The sequence below is a fragment of the Neltuma alba genome, unplaced genomic scaffold (genome assembly GCF_004799145.2).
Source record: "Neltuma alba isolate B1F8T4 unplaced genomic scaffold, ASM479914v2 tig00003097_pilon, whole genome shotgun sequence".
NCBI classification, from domain to species: domain Eukaryota; kingdom Viridiplantae; phylum Streptophyta; class Magnoliopsida; order Fabales; family Fabaceae; genus Neltuma; species Neltuma alba.
In genome coordinates, this window is record NW_021633138.1 from 64,826 (window position 1) to 70,244 (window position 5,419).

At 34.9% G+C, this 5,419-nt stretch overlaps 1 pseudogene; it reads right to left on the minus strand.

Annotated features, from left to right (window-relative positions):
* Positions 1 to 705: 705 nt before the first annotated feature.
* On the minus strand, positions 706 to 4,126 carry LOC114740275 (gibberellin 2-beta-dioxygenase 8-like; annotated as a pseudogene).
* Positions 4,127 to 5,419: the final 1,293 nt, after the last annotated feature.

Genomic DNA, 5,419 nt, shown 5'->3' on the forward strand with positions numbered 1-5,419 from the left:
GATATGTCGTCCAAGAATATGCATTCATGGGTATACATGGTGGGTTATATGGTCCTCAATTTTTTGGCCACATCTTTGCCATACAATCCGCCACCCGAAACCATTCAGCCACCGACCATTAAATACTAGCTTGGCCTTTTTCCCTAAACTTAAAAATAACAACCCATATTGTTGAAGGTAAATATCATTTTTGTTATCGATAAAATTTCTGATAAGGATTTCTTGCAAGCATGCTAATTGGTATCAATAGTTACGTGTTTTTTCTTGGAAATTAATTTTTTTAAATAGAAATTTATTTGTCGCTTTGGCAGTAAAAAAATTTCTATCGCCGGTCATCAATACATATTGTGTGCAAGAAGTTTAATTTAGTTTGTTCCTTTTTTTTCAACCAAGATGTTTGGTTGAAGTCTTGTTCATGAAGAACATTGTCTCCATGGTTTTTAAATCTGTGTTTGGAAAAATAAAAAGGGAGAATTATCAAGATGTCCCAAGAAAGAAATATAATTACAAAAAGTCTAATAACAGGTGACTAGCCTGAACTTATTATCATTACCTATTTTGGAACTTGTCATTACTTCCCCTTCACTTGTTAATAGACTTTAGAATAATTAAATCTCTTTTTTGATACCTGCTCGTAATTCTCCCTAATAAAAAGGTTAAAAGGCTGTGTTGTTCGTAAGCTATAGATATTGTGGCTTTGCTTGATTACCTTGTCAAGCACGGGCTCATAATTTAGCTATAAAGTACTTTTGACTTTATATACAAAAAAGGCGAGCTCCACACAACATTCAACGACTCTAGTACCACTTTTGAAGATAACTATAGTACCAATGCCCAAACTGCAATCTCTATAGTATTATTATTAATATCCGTTAATTCTGGAGAGACCTGGTAATTTTTGCATCACTAAGGTTATTGCACATAAAGAAACCTAGAGAGGCCCACTTTATCACCAGTTTGCTTCAAATCTTTCTCATTCTGCTGTATGTACTCTCTGAAAGTGAAGCTTCTGTATAGCCGGGGGGTGCCATGGCTCTCTATCACTGCGTCATTGAAGGCCTATAGAAATATGCTGCAGAGAACCTTTCTTCCTTCTTTGCAGCCACCACTCTATGTTTTATGCTTCTGTATGCTCCGTTGCTCAGTGCCTGCATAAACACGTATATGTTTGTTTGTGCCTATACATATATATGTGTGTGCGCGCGCGCGCGTGTGTATTGTATATTCAAACTTCAAAGGTAATTAAATATGTTTTCAAGCTTCTGTCACTAGAGAAAGCCCTAATATTAAGTAAAGTAATAACCTAGCTTGCCCAGTTCTTGTGGGGTTTGTAGACAACTTGTTTCCTTCCTTAATTATTATCATTCTTAATTCCCTCACTGTAGTTTTCTCGCGCGCACTTGATTAGTGTCATGACGAGAGGGGGAAGCCAAGCAAGTCATTCCATATTAAAAATATCACTTTCAGAGTTCTATGAAATTCTTTTATTTTTGTTCGGTTTCGCCGCATCAAACCCTTTTATATGTAGTATATAGAAAAAATGTGTAAAAAAGGCATACAGAAAAATTAGACATGTTTTTTCTATGCATTCCAGTTTAAGGTTAGCCATATTATTATGTCTTATAATTTTACATAATATATATTAACTAATATTCCTCCTTAGTTTCTCTTCCCATCAATATTCATTATGCAGGGAATCTTTATAGGCCTGGACAGATGATAATGGAAGAGAAGGAAATAGGAAAGAATAGAATGTTGCAAACCTCTCATTTAACTAACTTATTTCATATTTGTTATAATTAACTAACTTATTTAACTTTCTTAATCCACTCAAATTAATTAAGTATAGCTTTTATATTAAAAAACAGAAGAATCATAAATTTGTCCAAAAAAATCAATTGAAGTCTAATATTTGAGACTAAAATAAAGTCTATAGTAAACTCTGAGGTCTCATTCGGTACAAAGCATTGAAAAGGAGGGCTAAGAATTGATATTAAAATCAAATCACGTGTTAAAAGAATATTTAGTATGAATGATTGCTTGTTATTTGAGACTGGGCAAATCCATAAATGTGGGGTTGAGAAATACCATAGGAAAGGTGGTATTCACCAATCCGACTTAAATAGGATTGCCTAATCAGTATTAATCCCATTTAACAAAAAATTACTCATACCAAACAATCTTTAATATTTTTTAACACCTATCACAATCATTACCCCTCATTTGTTGTGCTTCGTATCAAATGGGATCCTAGAGTACAAAGTAATATTGACCACGAGTTATATACACATATAATACATACCTGAAATAAGTCACCGATATTGACCAAGAGAGCATGAGGATTAGGTTTCACTCCAAGCCATTTTCCATCTCTCATCAATTGCAATCCCCCAACTTGGTCTTGGTACACAATGGAGAGGAAAGTGGAGTCAGTGTGAGGCAAAAACCCAAACACCTGCTTGGGAATGGGGCATGGTGGATATCTATTTAGCCGAAGAAAACTCGTGTTTGGCAAACACCTTTCTCGGAAATAGCTGGATTTGATGTTCAACTCGTGACTTAGAATTTCCGCCAACATTTCTGCCAAAGCAGCCACCTTGCTAGCAAATGCTTCAATAATTGATCTAAGCATTAATTCATTATTAGTAATATTGTCTGATTAATTAAAGATGTTGAAAATAAAGAAACCAGATAATTAATTAGTAAAGAGCAAGAAAATTAATCAAGTTATTATTAGAAAAAATGTGTGTCATTAGTTCCCTGCCTTGGTATCATTTTTAATCATTGGCATTGGAAACTATTCTTTTGATAGAAAACCTTCTTAATATATACAATCAATAGGAAGAGTTTCAGAGGAAAAAAATATAAATTTAAAAGAGACAAAGTGAATTGAAATGTTACACTTAAGATCAAAACAAGCATCTCCATTAGTTATTGTTTAAGATCACAGGAAGGAGCATCGATCTAATTAAAATACACCAAATTATATATCTTATAATGTTCACCTCAGACATTTGGGTTGGTCGTCGCCCATATTTGTTTGTCCAAGTGGAACAGATATGTGAAAGGCTTCTGACCATAGGAGTTGCCTAGGATTACTAGCAAAAGGGTTGCCCCACTTGTAATGAGTAGTTGTGGAAAATTGTTGAGACTTATCTGCAAAAGGCCTGTGAAACACTTTGATTTCCTCTAACAGAAGCTGCTGCAAGAGGTGTTGTGAGATGCCATGATTCACAACCTGGAAAAAACCCCATTGTTTAGCAGCCTCAATGATTTCCTTCATGCAATCTTCTCTTTCAAGATGGTCAGTACTATTTAAACGGCCCAGATCAATCACAGGCACCTCACCACTACTCTCTAGTACTTTTGATAATATTGATGATGTTGATTTCACATTCTTCATTCTCTTATGTGACGAGCTTTGGAGAAGCGTCTTGTAGGCTTCTAGCAATGGAGGCTCATAATCCATTATCGATTGCTTGTAGCTTTCCTAAGAAATTGTAAGATAATAAGAAAGCATAGAATGAAATAGGACCTTTCATGGAAGAATGTTAACAAAGACTCAGAAAATACAACAATAACAACCAGCCTTGTTTCAGTAGGTGTACCACTGTACTTTTTAACAACCAATTTTCAGATAAATTATTAACCAAAAAGTCCTATTCAATAATTTTATTAAATGTTCTCTTCAGTTTATGTTTCTTTTCAAAGAACTTCATACTACCTGATCCGCCCATATCAAATAATTTTTCGCCCTTTTTTTCAACCAAGACTCAGAAACTGCTGCAGGAAAATATATTTCCGCTAGATTTGCCCTCAGAAAAGGCCAAACTTATTGCACTTTCGGATTGTAATGACTGTCCACATAATGTGCGTGTGTCTGTGTGTGTGTGTTTTTTTGTTTTGGGGGGGGGGGGGGGTTTAGATATATACTTTAGAACAATGGAAGAAAACCAAGCGCAGCAAAATCTGCTTTCATGGGTAAGCGCTTTTTGAGTGTTGAAACCTTATTCTTGGACTTTGGTGAGCCTAAAAGATCTGATTCACTTAGACTTTTCATTATTAAGAATTAATTTCTTGTAAGTAACTCACCAAACACTCATAACACAAAAATAACCGATTGAGCAGGCTAATTAACTTGCTCTCCAAAAAATTTAGAAAGTATCAAGCAATGGCATACACAACCTTCGAATATAGCCTACAAAACAGAACTAAATCGATCAGTGATTTCCAACAGATCACAAAAGAGGTGAACTTTTCAAAGCAATTAATGAGAGGAGGAGGAGGAGGAGGAGGAGATCAATCAACACCCTAAAAACTACCAACTAGAATATGATATGTCATGTTTCGGAGTACTAAAATCTAAATTACCTGATCACTTGAAAAGGAGGAGGAAAAGAACTGAAGGCTGATTTGGACTTGAGCCCAGAAGCAAGAAGAAAGAAAGAAAGAAATGGAAAAGTAAAGAAAGCTCCTACTAAATATAATATTAGATGGAATGAGAGTCCCAATAAGGCTATGCCTTATTTATACAAAAAAAATCTCTGATGCAGCTTGCCACAATGCAAGTCTATGGTGAAATTAAAGAACACGCGTTCAAAGCCAATAACACACAAAAGCGCACATATATTTTGATGGCAAATTAAGGACATAATACTTGTAGATAATTATACGTATTTTGCTAATTAATGCACAGATATTGCTTAACTTTTCAAATTTCAATATATATGGAGTGTTTGTGTTAGAAAACTTAAGCCTGTTGTGATTTTGTTCCAATTCAGTATTTTAAAAATATTTTATAAATCAATTTTTAAAAGTTAAAACAAAAAAATATTTGAAAAAAATATCTTTTGCCATCAATCATCTCCTGCCCATTGATCATGATTGGCTAATGGCTATTGCTGCCTTCTACCACTCTATAGTTCTCGCTACTGATCACCTCCTCCCATCACCAGTAGCCACCTCCAACCATCGCTGCTAATCGATCACCGCCATCAATAGATGGTGGCAATTGACACCGATCGATGAGGCAGCCTTAGGTAGTGGTCAACCATGATTAAGGATCGTTGTTGTTAACATTTCAGAAATTTCAGTATCTGCATTCTGTGTTACTTGTCGCAGCGAAAGCTCGTAAGAAGGATGAACATTACAGTATGATCAAACTCAATAGTCAAAATTAAATGAGATATTAGTCAGGGCGACATTGCTATGTTTTTGTAACTATATTGAGATTTTAAAAACTTCTCAATACCCATATGATACGCTTGGTAGGAAGCATTGAAAATGAGAGATTGGGACTGGGACTGGGATTGGGATTGTAATTGAGAAAATCTATTAAAAGAGTGTTTACTATAAAAGATTGCTTGTTATATGGGATTAGCCAAACCTATGTATGTAGGATTGGAGAATACTATGGGGG